This window comes from Camelus ferus, chromosome 4 (assembly GCF_009834535.1).
Source record: "Camelus ferus isolate YT-003-E chromosome 4, BCGSAC_Cfer_1.0, whole genome shotgun sequence".
NCBI classification, from domain to species: domain Eukaryota; kingdom Metazoa; phylum Chordata; class Mammalia; order Artiodactyla; family Camelidae; genus Camelus; species Camelus ferus.
This window is the reverse complement of record NC_045699.1, coordinates 66,369,014-66,383,856: the sequence shown is the minus strand read 5'-3', so window position 1 is coordinate 66,383,856 and position 14,843 is coordinate 66,369,014. Positions and strand designations below refer to the sequence as shown.

General features: G+C 43.1%; 1 protein-coding gene across 8 annotated transcripts in view; it reads left to right on the top strand.

Moving 5' to 3' along the window:
• The window catches only part of MAPKAP1 (MAPK associated protein 1), a 208,856-nt gene that overhangs the window by 188,432 nt on the left and 5,581 nt on the right, over positions 1–14,843 (top strand). The window lies entirely within an intron of this gene.

Sequence of the window (14,843 nt, the reverse complement as noted above, 5' to 3'; positions counted from 1 at the left end):
ATCTTCAGCAACCTTAATGGCCAAGCCCGTTAGACACAGAGGCCTCTTGTGTTTTGTAGGTCAGAAGTACATAGGTGAGCCCAGGCTGTAATTGAATTGCCTGCACTGCACCCTGCAGTTGCAGATTTCCTTTGCCTTCCCGTTCCATTGTTGCACTGGGGCTTAAGAGAATGTTAACGCAGTAATAGGCACAGGGCCTTCCCCATTATACGTCTTGCTATCGAGCGGTTCTGCATGACTAGTTAAAGAAGATGGCAAGAAGATTAATGAAAGCAAGGCTAATACAGAAGGGGGTACTTTTGCAAGACTTCTACCGAGGAGATATTAGAGCTGAACCAGAGCTTGGCTTTTTCTTTATCCTGTGACCTTTGAACCTGCCTTACTGTTGAGAGCTGCCAGGGAAGTCGACATTTTGATTGATGTTGGTACACGAGTCAGTCTTTCCCATTGAATTCCACATCTGCACGAAAATAGCTTTTCCAGCAGAATTCATACTGGCTAGAAGTGATAGCCAAATTGATGGCTGAAATGCTTTTATGTAGTTTTCACTTACACCTAAAGGTATCTGATGGTTTAATTCACTATCCAGTTTTCATAGATTATAAGCATTCGTTTATATATCCTTAATGGGATTATCAACTCATCGTGAAAGATCAGTATTAAGGAATGTTCAAAGGTTTGCAAACAGAGCTCCAAGGAGGCTTTTGGGGAAGTAAAAGCAGTCATCAAACCCTTCTCCATCCTTAAAAAAGAAAAATCGGTCCGAGGGCCCAGGCAAACTGACTTGAAGGTTTTTGTAAATAAAGCAAAGTGTTTGTTTTTGGAAAGCTAACCATAGAGGAGTCTGAAACCTTGCCTCCACACCCCACCTGAGCCCCAGCTTAGAGGCTGTCTTGATCCATCCAAATGCTGAATTCCCTGACCTTGACCTAGGGACACTAGAATTCCATCTGACAGGGATTGTTATGGTGTGCTTATAAGACAGTCCGGTGCAGATCCAAACCTCTTGGTGTGTTCTCACTAATTTTGTTACCTTGTTTGTGGAGCTACAGGCCTCGTGTTGGTGTGTGTGTGTCTGAATGTGCCTGTGTGTGCATCCCCCACCCCTTCTCCCAACAAAGGAGAGCAGGGAGACTGGCAGAAGGACTAAGGTTTTGCTACTAAAATTGACTTGGGCACATCCCAGCCCATACAGTGAATCCTCTGGCCACCTGATTTCTTTTCTCCCTGGTTAACAGGGGTAGTTCTAGCAGAGAAAACACACACACATTGATGTGACAGGTATTACAGTTCCTAAAAGAGGAGGTACCCAGGAATTTTGTTGTGTTCTTTAAATGCTTGTGAGAATGTGTGAAAGGGAAATGAGGGTGACCATTTAGCTACCGCTGGGTGGAAGAGCCCCCACCCAAGGTGGGTGGGTGTATGTCCATGGCCATGCCAGCGTACTGTGTGCCCCAGGAAGGAAGGCATTTGTATTTATACTCACATCCTCAGGCTCTGTCCATCCCTGGAAGTCCAGGCACTTCAAACATGAAGTGGGCAAGCTATGTTGTGTTTTTAATCCTCTGACAAGGACTTATTTCATAAGTTCCAGATCAAATACGGTAAGTACTGCTCGATTACAGAACACAACAGACTAACACATTAAATGCCCCAGTTATTGAATTGCCTTTTCATAAGAGTACTCTGGAGCACAATCAGGAGCAGGCAGTGCCTCATCCTTTTAACAGATACGTTTCCTAGCCCTATTAAAAGGGGTCTTCATCTATCCTGTCAAAGGGAGTCTGCTGGGGTTTTTTAGTTTAATTACACTATCCAATTAAAACTCCTTGCTGCATTTGGATGCGCCTCTCCTTGGGCCTGAGTGGATATGACATTTACAAGGCTCGCCTTTCAAGCAGACAATAGTGTGATTGATGAGGTGCACGTTCAGTGAAGGAGGCGAGTGCCTGTGGAAGTGCTGCTTAGTGCATTTTGATTTATTTATCATCTTCCAAAACAAGGGAGCTGCCGGGGAGGTGGGTTTTAGGCAACCAGGGAGACCACCTCAGTTTTTCCCAGTGTGTGGGAGGGAAGGCCCGGAGTGCACCATAAGATAAAGGCGGAAAACCTGGTAAGCGTGGGGCCAGCTTGCATCATCTGATGCCAGACTGTATTCTTAGGTTCTCTGACCCAGTTTGGTTTCCAGTAACCTCAGGCTGTGATCTGCTGTTAAATAGGCCATCACTGTGTTCCAGGGAACCATTGCTGAGGCTGGGTGACATTGGTCAGACCCCTGAGAACTCAGCCTGAGGGAGCCAGCCCAGCATGTGTCCCACTGACTGACCTGGTCATTATTTACTGACACCTGACGTTTGCACTGGACATGCCTACTTATGCTCACCTGCATCCTCTAGAAATAGGACAGCTTCTGTCCAGGAGCTACAGTCAGTGCTCAGTGACTCTTTAACTCACTCTTGAGTGGCCACAATGAGCGTTTAAAAGTTGCTTCTAGAATTTGGAGTTGGCCAAGAGAAGTGTGGCTCTTCTACAAAGAGATATGGAGGTCCGTTGTAGAACTTCTCAAAGTTGTAGTGAAAAGGCAAACCCAACATCTTGTTCTTAACCTACTATTCTGTTCACCCTTAGCGTATGATAGATGGGACCAGTGTGCTTGTCTCTGCAGTTCCTGGAAAAGAGATATTTAATACAGTGTGTGGTCTCTGGAAGGATCAATCCTCTGAATTTAGGAGGCAGGCGATTCTACTCTGAGCCCTAGACATATGATAAGAACAACACACCGGCCATGTTCATTATCAGGTACTATAGTTGCTGTTGGGGGCATGGTTGCCAACTTTAGAACGTGTGTGTCTTTGTGTGGAAAATTGGCTGGTATTGAGACACTCAGTGGGTTTTCTTACATTCTTTGCAAACTTTCTTCATTTTTCCCTAGGACTTACTAATAAACAAGAAAGAATTTCCTCATATTATTTGGAATATTGATATCTGTTAGAGTAGAAAACATTGGGGGGGGGGGGTATCAACTTTTTTTCCTCCTAGGAAAAACCTTCTTTTTGCTCTTAAGTTTTCACTTAATTGTTGACTTGGGCCTTATAGACCCAAAATAACAAAACAGTCTTGTAGGTATAATGGAAAGTTTGCATACATTTACATTTTCCTAGATTTTGATTACCATTTCCACAAATTCCCTTTTCCCCCTCCTTGATTTTAACATTAGAAGGGATCCTAATTAAGAAGAGGGTAAGGGCAGGGGTTGTTTCCTGCTGAAGAAATCTGTGCGAAAAACTTCTCAGCTGGAAAAAGTGATGGGGAAAATCTGTTTCCCTTGCCTCCTGCCAAGCTCCAAACTGTGTTTTCATAATAAATAAATGGAGTGCTTAGATTTTGTTATTCTTATAAACATGGAAAAAGTAAGCCATTCTTTCATTAAAATCAAAAAATGTATTGTTTACAAGACTCCCATAGGCAACTTCCAGGACAGAGTAACTGCTACCAGATTAGCCCTTCTATCATAAATGACTGGAAAACTGCACAAAATGTAAGAAACTGTTTGCAGACATTGGAACATAAGCAGTACAGGACTGTGAGCCCTGAGAGAAGGGAAACAAATGAGGTGAGACCTACTATCACTTTAGCTTTCTTCTGGGGTTTCCCAAGGAGATTGTATCAGTGTCACTGAGCTGGGAGACACAGATCAGAGTTGAGGGAGGCTGAAACAATTGAAATTTGCAAAATTAAGTATGGAGAGTAGGGAACTGTACTGAGAAAGAGCTCTAGAAAGAGGCCCTTTAATATGCTGTTGTAGACTACACTATGCATGCCTATTTCACAAGTCCAATTGAAGAACAGCTCCTAGGGAGCAGTGAGCTAGGATTCTCACCACCCAGAGTAAGCATCAAGGGCATTTAGTAGTGAGTCTGGAAAGGCCATATCTTAGGAGTAAGGCTAAGCTAGCCCTAGATTAAATGCTGCTTTAACCCTTACTGAGTAAAGTTTTAAAAGGAGTCTTGAAAAGATCAAGTTGATCCACATGTAAATTAACTGACTGCCAGAACAAAGTCCAATATTCTCTAAAGGATGATGACAAAATGCAGGCATCCCACAATGTAATATTTATACTGTCCAGCTTTCAATAAAAAATTATGAGACATGCGAAGAAGCAGGAAAATGTATCCTATAACCAGGAGAAAAATCAATCAATAGAAAGTCAGAAATAGCAGGGATACTAGAATTAGCAGATAAGTGCTTAAAACTACTTATTATAAATGTGTTCAAAGACTTAAAGGAAAACAAGAACTCAAAAAGAAGGGAAGTGGAAACTTTAAAAACCAAATGAAAATTCTAGAGCTGAGAAATACAATACCTGAATCAAAAAATTCACCAATGGGAGAAGATTAGGAAAGAAGGTCAGTGTTAGTTATCTTTTGCCACATAACAAATTGCCCCAAAACTTGGAGGCTTAAAACAACAATAACATTTATTATCTCACAGTTTTGTGGGTCAGGAATCCAGCATAGCTTAGCTGAGTCTTCTAGCATGGGGTCTCTCACTAAGCTTCAGTCAAGCTGTCAGCCAGGGCCACAGTCTCTCAAGGTTCAGTATGGGCAGGATCTGCTTCAAAGCTCTCTGAGTAGTTACTGGCAGAGTTCATTTCTTTGTGAACACCTTCACTTCCTTGCCACATGGGCCTCTCCAAAGGGAGGTTCACAAAATGGCAGTTGGCTTCATCAAAATAATCAGGAGCAAGAAGGTACTAGGAAGGAAGAAGTCACCATCTTTTACAACCTAATCTCAGAAATACATCCCAACATTTTGCTGTAATTTATTCATCAGAAGTAAGTCACTATGTCTAGTCCACAAACAAGACGAGATTACATGAGGCTGTGAAATGCAAGAGGTGGGATCACTGAAAGCCATTTCAGAATCTGCCTACTACAATCTGAACTTTAAAACAGGACACTAGGAACTATTCAAACTGAAGCACAGAGAGAAAAAATGGATGAAAAGAACAAAGCCTGTGGAATAATAGCAAGTGTTCTACCATGTATATAATTGGAGGCTCAGGAATGTTGGAGAAAACTATTCTAGATTTGATTAAAAATATTAATCCACCAATTTTGGAAGTCCAAAGAAGGCCAAACAGTATAAATACAGAGAAAACCACATCAGGGCACATAATAATCAAATTGCTAAAACACCAATGATAAAGAGAAAAATCTTATAAGCAGCCAGAGATAAGAATTATTGCTGACTTCTCATCAAAAATAATGTAATCCAGAAGACAGTGGAGTGACATCTCTTGCTAAAAGAAAATCTCGTCAACCTAGAATTCTATATTCAGTGAAAATATCCTTCAGAGATGAAGGTGAAATGAAGACATTCCAGACATTTGAAAGCTGGAAGAATCTGTTGCCATTAAACCTTCACTACAAGAAATATTGAAGGCTGGAGGGAAAAAACATACCAGATAGAAACACAGGTCTACACACAAAAACCTGAGTACTCAAAATGTCAACATTAGCAACTATATGGAATGAACCAAGAAAAAGGAAATAAGACCTCTTTGAGCAGGGATCGATAATCTATGAACCACAGGCTAAATCTAGCTCACCACCTATTTTTGTATGGCCTACGTGCTAAGAATAATTTTTAACAGGTAAATATTCACAGTTGATTTGATGATATGGAACATTAATTTTAAACTCCATTTAAGCGACATGTTATCCCCCCAGAAAAAATTCTATCCTTCTCATAAATAGCCTGCACTACTAAAAAAAAAAACTTTGATTATTATATTTTGAATTTTGTCAAAAAATAGGGAAATTCTTTTTCTCTCATTATGTAAATACTGACATAATATCCTTAATTCTGCCTCTTGGCCCACAAAGCCTAAAACATTTACTGTCTGGCCCTTTACAGGAAAAGTTTGCTTGTCTTGGAGTGTGGAGGTCAAAAGACAGGGAATCTACCACGTGCCAGGCAGTGTCCAGGTGCTTGCAACAACCCTTTGAAGCTTATATACGTTTATTATAGAACCTCAGATTGTTGACTTATCCTCAGATACCTTAATCTTAGCAACAACTCTGTGAGACACATAGTGTTCCTATTTTATAAATGAGGAAACTAGGGCTCAAAGAAGCTATGTAACTTGTCTAAAGTTACATATAAATGGTAACAGAGGCATATATTCTCCCCTCTGCCACTGACATGAAGCCAAGGCACTTAAACTTCTGTGCTTTTGGATGAAAGAGCGTCCCTAGCCCCGACTCAGTCTGTGAAGTCTTATTTCTTAACAGATTTCAACCATGCTTGGTTACCTGGTTTCTCTTCCTAAAGGATGTTAAATGCAGAAAAATAGAAGGGGGAGAAGGAAATACAGAACTGAATAATTAAGACAGTGGGAAGTGCAAACGGATAAGGGCTGACCAAAAATGAAACAAAACAAAAACTGTTAAAAAGCAGTCCACGAACTCAGTAAGCACAGTGGTTTGGCAGTATGGAACTATCTTGTGGTGAGATAGAGCCCTTTGCAACCCTGAGGAAATCATGATCTTCAGTAGTTATGAAGATGAACATGATAACACAGTATTTTCCTTGTTCTCTTAATACGGGAGGAAAATTTGTGATATGGACTTGTTATGCTTAAAATGGAAATAGTTGCTTGTTTTTTGCACCAAGGCCACCCGAGCTCTCTGTGACTAGATAAGGTGAGGTTTCATCTAATTTAGCCTCCCGAAAGTACTTGCAAACTCAATGTCATTACAAACTGAGGACAAAATTTCCAAATACAAAATTTGTTTCTTGCTTGTCTACCTCTCTAAAAAGCTAAAGAATAAAACTCAACCAATACTTGGTTACCAAAATGCCATCTGATATTGTGTTAGAACAACTTACACATGAATTGAAGCATCAAAAGATCTCATAAACATTGCTCTTAACTCATTTCCTGAAGTACACACGGTCACATCTGCTGCGTATGGGAGTAGAATACTTGTCTCCTAAGGAAAAGCACCTGTGTAACTGTGAGTTACAAGCTGAACTAGCCGTTTATTTCATGGAACAGCATTTGTACTTGAAAGAACAACTGACACACTACAGTTATTCAGACCTAACTATTTAGCAGACATTTTCCTGAAAATGAAGGAAGTGAGCCTGTCATGTCAAGGAAAATAAGTTAGTATTTGATGCCAATGATGAAATTCAAGCTCTTAGGTGAAAATTAAAATTATAGAAAACTTGTACTCATCACTGTGAGCTTACCTTCTCATCACTTAAAGACTCTGTGGAAAAGATCAGTGGTGAAATTAAGGAATGAGATACTTTTTGATATTGTATAATGAAATATGTCGGCATTTGAAAGACCTGCATAACCCGGTGAACCGATATTTTCTAGACTACCGCATGATGTTACAAAGTCATACAAGAGTAAAAGACTCTTTCAAAGTGCTAGACAGACCAATGGATTTTAGTGTAACAATACAAAAAGTTTATTCATGTGGTTTTAGATTCCACATTGCAACTAATCTTTAAGAAGATACCATTTATCAAGTTTGCTATAATATCAAAGAATATTTGCAGAGAAAAATATTAAAATATGCCTTTCGTTTCCAAAAGCTGAATTTTTTTCATATGCTTCAACCAAAACAACCACAGCAGATCAAATGGAGACGCGGAGAGGATAATCTAGCTGTGTTCTGTTAAACCAAGTATTTTACAATTTTCAAAAATATAAAATAATACCAGGCTTTTCATTAAACCATTATTGTTTGAGGAAATATAAGGGTTTTGCCATTAAAAAAAATACATTGTTTATGTTAACTTCGATGAGTTTATTACTTTTAATGAATTAATAGTTAAATTACTGCTCTAATTTCTAATATAATAAATATTGATAGATATACTGCATGTAAACAAAAATTTGGGCGGCTCCTTAGTAATGGTTAAGAGTGTAAGGGATCCTGAGACTAGAAAGTTTGAGGATTTGCAAATCTGAGGTCTTGAAAATCATCTGAGAAGCTTGGACTTTATTCTGAGGACATAGGAAAATAAACACCGTCAAGTTTTAAGTAGGGGAGTGATATGACCAGACGTGTCGTATGAAAGGATGACTCGTGCTGGTAGAGGTGTGGATCTGAAGAAGACATGACCAGAAGTAGGAAAACCAAGAAGAGGCAACAGATGGTCAGGACCTGGGTGAGGACTGTGGTCACAGGATGGGGAAGGATAGAAAAGAATGTGTGAAAACTATTTTGGGGACCAAATGCTTGGAACTTGGTGAATAGTGAGGCCTCCAGTTGAGCTAACAGAGCCTTTGATTTAAGGGGAAATGTTGACTTGGATTCTGGACCACCAGCACCGCAGGCCATAGGAAGATGGTGGCTGTACTCATCAGTTGGCTCTGAAACACTGGGGAAAGGTCTAGGCCAGATACCTGCTTCGGGTAGTAAGTAAAATCTAAGGGGCAAACCTGTCAGAGGAGAAATTACAATTAGAAGAGATGAGGGTCAAGGATAGGACACTGGGGAGAGATAAAGAACAAGAAGATCATAAAGGAAATAAAAGGAATGGATTGACCGGAGAAGTCGACTGAAGAATCGATTGACTGTGGCTTCGTGGGAACTCAGGGAAGGCAGGACTTCAGGAGAAGTACCAAATACAGCTGAGAAGCCAAGCAAAATAAAAGCTGAGAAGTATCCACTGGATCTCTCAACATAGAGGTCGTGGTGACCTTAGCAAGAATGTTTTCAGTAAATTAGAGGAAGGAGGGAAATCACATTGCCATGGGAGTTTTTATAATCAGAGAGCTTTAATTATGTTTATAGGAAGGAGCCAAAATTGGGAGTGGGGGAGGGGTGAAAGATGCAGGCAGAAGTGTAAGTGGGTCAGACTCCATCCCTGCTCCAGAGATCAAACAGATCATTGCAGTTCCTGGGTCTTCTGCCCCTGCACAGGCGCTCAGAAAGGAGCACCAGCTTTGCCAGTTGAACCGAAGCTCCTGCAGGCAGCCAAGAGTGCTCCTTCCGCTGGAGACCAGGTCCGGGGCGGGTTTGCAGCCCAGAGACCAGAGTCCCAGCCCATCCATTTCCTTCAAGAAATCCAATGAAAACTTTCTACCTACTTCCAGGCCAGAGGGACCAGAAAAGATCAGACCTTGGAAGCCTTTTTTTTTTATGCAGTATCCATCCCTGATGTAAAGGAATTCGAAGAATCCAGATACTCAAAGATGTCCTTCATAGCTTTATCTGGAATACTGGCAATTTTATAAGTAACTTAAGTGCCAAAAGAGAGATAGTAAATGTGTGGACCCTGGCGCACACTGACTTGTTGGAATGAAATGCAGCCATTAAAAATATGGTTGTGGCAACTACGAAGCAACAAGGAAAGGCTAGGATAAAATGTTAACTAAAAAAAATATGGCCCCAATTTCGGTATACAACCTGATTACAACGGGGTGAGAACAGACATGTGAGAATGACTAGAAAAGAGATGACAGAGGTCATTGTGCCAGAGTGGAGTATGGAGGGTTTTCCTGTCTTCTACATTTCTAGAAATTTAAAAATATATTTTATAATTTTTTAATTGAAAAGGAAGACAAAAATTCAATTTCCTGGCAAGTGTCTGGTTTAGACGAAGGTGGGCTACAGGCTCAGTTTGGAAGTCCAGGCTCTGACCAGTCATTGCCAGCCACAGTCCATGCCAGCAGGTTGTTCAGAAGGGAGTCTCCTTTCAAACCACAGTCGGCTCCATTTGCGGTGGAAATCTGGGAGCTCTTCTTTCAGCAGGGGTATGTAAGCTGCTGGCCCTCTCTGCTTAAGCTGTCCCATCTTGTGATAATAGCAGCTTTTCCAGAAAGGCCACTCCCCTCAATTGACCAGAGGAACCTGTTTTTTCAGCACAGCCTCTTGTTTAAGTTAAAACTCGTAATGCAGACGATAAATTACAGCACAAAAGCTCAAGACATTCCACTTCTGACATTTGTACTGCTAATTAGTTTCTGCTCAGTGTTACATTCCATCTTCTCTGTTTTACTTTGAAAAAATACATAAATGTAAATACATTTTTATATATCCAGATTTCCATTTCAATATTCAGAAGCAGATGTATAGTTTCAGTGCCCTGAGCAAATCTGGATATGTGGCCATAGCTTAGATGCCTCATTTTATACCCCATTATATTGCATTTTATTCCTACAGCTCTTTAAAAACAAGTCTGCTCAGAGAAGGCCCAATTAAAAACAAAATCTTCAAAATAATGAGGATTTTATCCTCAAGTATCAGTTCCATCGCAGTTGTAAGAATGTGTGGCACTGCCCATTGAGCCCCCACCGTATCCAAGCGCCAGGTAGGATGCCTGAAGGGTGCTGTCTCCTAGGCAAACCTGGGCTCCTGGAGGGACGTGCCTCCCACGGTCCCATCTCTGGAACACGGGGAACTGGGTTTCATCCCAAATCTCTGACTCCAGCACTCACTCTTTGTCCCTGTGCATCCCAGGCTTTTGCTATGCCTTAATTTCCAAACAGAATTTAACAACCCGAGAAAAATAATTTGAACTGTTTGAAATACTAGACTTGGCATTTTGTTTTAAATCAAACTGATACACCGGCATCCCTCAGATATTGCAGGTTCGGTTACAGACCACCACGATAAAGCAAGTCACACAAATTTTTTGGCTTTCCAATGCATATGAAAGTTATATTCACACTATACTGTAGTCTCTTAAATGTGCAATAACAATGTCTTAAATTTTTTTACATAGCTTAATTTTAAAATACTTTGTTGCTAAAAAATGCTGTCTATCATCTGACCATGCAAGGCTGCCACAAACCTTCAATTTGTAGAAAAAAAAAAAAAAAAAAAACGCAGTATCTGCAAACTGCTAAAGGAAAGTGCAGTAAAACAAGGTATGCCTGTATCATTTTTTCTCAGCTGGCATCTTCACAAAGAGTTCACTCCTGTGGCTTACCCCTTGCCTGTGAAAGCTTGCTGATGTTCTTTGAGTTTCCAAGGGTGACCTGCCCACCTTTGATTCCTTCTGACACCCCAGGACAGATGCCCTGGTAGTCTGCAACTGAGGAGGGCATCTGACCCCTCTTCCTCCTTTACCTGAGATGAGCCTTGAGGTGCCCGAGGCTGATAAAGTGTTTGATAACAGGCTTTCCTCAATTTTGTGTTCATATTCTGTTCAGTGGTGTTGAAATGCCAGTGATTCCTTCTTCCCAGACACCTCTGGTGGAAATTTACCATGTAGCATAAACTGCTTATATTTATTGACAGATTTGCTTCCAGCAAGAGATCAATTAACTTGTTACACTTTGATAATTTATGGGTTTTGGATTGGGTGAAAGTCTGCAAGTGTGAATTCTGCTTGTTAACTATTCTGTTGTAAAGGAGTCCTGCCACTGTGATCTTCTTTATAGATCTCAAGTCAGTCCCTTTTCGGCATCCTTTTTGCCCTTGTCTAGCTCAAAACCAAATATACTCCTACCCAGATGACTGGCAGCTGCCACCCTGCCTCCAGGCCCTGGGGAGCCAGGGTGAATCCCCAAAAGCACAGTTTTACCATCTACTTCACTGCCCAGCTTACAGCCCACTAGTGGCCCCCTCAGCTGGTGAATCCAGCATCCCCTAGCCCTTAGCCTGCCCTGGGTCACGTCACCTCCTGCCTGTCTGCTGTGAACCTGCCTGCTCCGAGCCTCAGCTGGGAGGCCTGTGCCCCTTGCCCCTGTATGTTTGTCCTCGCTCTGTCCTGACCCTGTTGCATCCTCCTCCTCCCCGCCTTTACCCAGCTGACTCCCCTTCCTCCTTAAAGACTGCTCAGGCAGACATCAGCTTCTCCAAGAAACTGACTCTGATGGCCCTTCCGCCGCCAGGCCAGCCACCTCCCCTGGGGTCTCCACAGCATCTCCCTGCAATGACCTTCCTCTTCCTCTTCACACTCATCATTCTTGTCTCTCCATGTTCATGGTGTTCATGCCTCTGGCTCTTGCATTAGCCTGTGCTCCTGGCCACACCCCGCAAAGCAGGGATCCCTGGAGCGAGGGGGAAATCCTCACAGCAAAACACTCTCTGGGAGTACATCAACCCCGTGGCTCCAGCTTGGTGACGGCATGGCTGCTGATGCTGACCCGGGCCCTCGGTTAACTGGAGCTCTCCCTCAGAATTCCCCCACCGAGGGGCTGTCTGCTCTGGCTGTCCCACCACCTTAACCCAGTTATTAATATCAGAGGCTCTGTAATAGTTGCAGAAGGGTCACTTTGTTGAAATTCTAGTACAGATGCTCCGGATGACGTCCTCTGTGTCTTCTCACACAGTGATGAGAATGCTTTCACTGGAAAGGACATAAGTCAGAGGCCTCTGAGAGGTGGTAAGGGGTGGAACTCTTCATCATTCCTGCTTGCTTCTCTCTCCCTGGGGGCTCTGGAATGAGCACTGAGGACAGACAAGGGATGCACGGCCTCCTAGCTCAGGAGAATACACAGATGCTGTGTTTGACCCAGATATGCAGCCATTCAGGAGACTGACTTGGTTTGTTTGTTTCATGTGACTGTTGTGCAGAAGAGATGCAGGGTTCCCTCCGTGAGCCCGCAAGTGATACTCCCCACAGGAGGTGTGCGCCCAGGGCACGGTGTGGAGGCTCCTTCCAGAGGCTCCCAGGCCCTTGCAGGCTGCCTGGCACATATGCCATGTGTAGAGTTGGCTCTTACTGAAGGGTGCAGGACAGGTTTTTAATGGCGTCTCAGTTGCTCAGGCGAAACATGCTCTAGTGTCTTGAGGGTTTGGTTTGGTTTTGTCAGTGACGAGCGGGAGCAGGTGGTGTAGACAGTCCATGAGATCACTTATCAGAGTGGTCAGTGAACCCTGAAGCTTCAGGTCTCTGGGCCTCCCTGAGACCTTCTGGTCGTTTGTAGCCGCAGGCACTGGTGTCTCTGTCTGTCGTGGCCAGGTGTCAGCAGTAAGGCCTCCTGGAGGGGGTGTCTGTTTGTCCTTCACAGCCCTGTGACCATCATAGATGGCTCTGCTTGGTCACAGCATGGCCAACAGACATCTGCATTGTTCTTCCACGTAATGATACCGCCAGCAGGACTCCGATATTCCAGGATGGATCCTGTGAAGGTAAAGGAACACACGCACACACGCGTGCACACACACACTCAACACACTCACACACACAGATACATCTCTTTATGTGAGATTCACTTCTCAGAAACAAGTAATTTATACATTCACAGAATGATTAGCTTTCAGCTGAGAATTCTAACATTTTAGTACCACGATTTAGAATCAGGTTAGATTTGTCAAGTGACCGAAATTGAGGTTTTCCAGAAATTATTAGCTAATTTTTTCAGTATGGAATTTATAGTCACAATTAGTATATCATAATGATGTTTCCAGGGTAAAATACCAGCAGCTCAACTTTCCTGGCCACAACTGTACAGCATATATCAGTTTATTTTTGAAGATCTGAAGAATTAGCTACTGTAAATAAAATTTCCAAGGAGATTTCTCCGGGAAGGAGGTGAACTTACAGTAATATGGGTGATATATTATTAATTAATAACTGTGACCAGCCACTGCTTCAATTAAAAGGACAACGGATGAGAAGGCCTATTAGGCAGGATATGCTGAGTTTTAATCTCCCAGGCACTGAGGTTTGCAGAGCAGACTAGGGAGAGCTGTTTCTGAGGCTGTTAGTAGGAGGCCTCTGGGCTAGAGATGTCACCAGCCGCCCCTTTGTCTGACTATGTGTCTCTCCAGCGCAACGCTCCTTTGGTTGCCATTAATGAAAACCAAGTGCAAAATAACTTAAAGAGGAAGAGGACTTTCTTGGAGGGCCACAAGGGTCTCTCAGAACCCAGGAGAGCATGTGCTGATGGGCCAGGGAGGCCGTCATGTGGGACCGAGACAGGCAGGCACCTATCTCTGCTTTGAAGGGGAATCTGATTGGCATGTCTGGCCCAAAGGACAGACACGGGGGTGCAGACAGGGCTGCAGATGGCATGGTCCAGTGAGCAGGTTTGACAGGCTGAGTACTGTGTGGGAGGCCACATGAGAAGGTGCCTAGAAATGTGTCCCACGGAGGTGCCAGTGAGCGCGGGAGCACCAGGGTCGGCAGGCCTTTCTGAGACCTGTTAACAAGAGAGGACATCCCAGGCGGGGACAGGTGGGCATGTGCAGTGCCCTGGGCTGGCCTGTGGCATCTGAGGGTGGTAAAGTGAGGTGAGGCTGGACCAGGAAGCAGTCTCAGAAATGACAAGGTGACCCTTGTTACTTCTGGGTATTGAGCACCAGCTGTATACAAGGTGGCAGGAAAGGGCTGTGAAAGAATTTGGGTCTAAGTGGGATTTGTATGTTCCGAGGATCTGACCCCCTGAAGTCAGTCTGCTTTGTGAAGTAGCAGCTTTGGAGCAGCCTCCCTGCCCCAGTCCACCCAGCCTTCCCGGGTAGGTGACCGGAGGCCTCGGGAGCAGCCTCTACATGGGATCACAGAACCAGGACGTCCCTCCTAGCCGGGCCCAGGCTGTGGAGAATGTCATAGCATTACTGTCGGCCTTTCTCCTCCCTGTTGCTCATTTGACTTTAAGCAGTTATTTTATTTTTAGAGTAATAATTTGGAGTTAATTGGCCTTCTGCCTTAAAAAAAAATACCACCTTTTCTTTGTAATTATTATGTAGAGGTAGTTCATAAAGCCTTCCTAAAGTGCCGTTTCCCTGAACGTACTCCAGAGTGGAACGGGGCCTAACCAGCTGTTTGATTTTTTTTTTTTTTTTTTTACTGTTTCCTCCCTGACCTATGATGGGAAAGTGAGTGACTCCTGAGAAGAGTGGTTGCCATGCCGCCTGCCC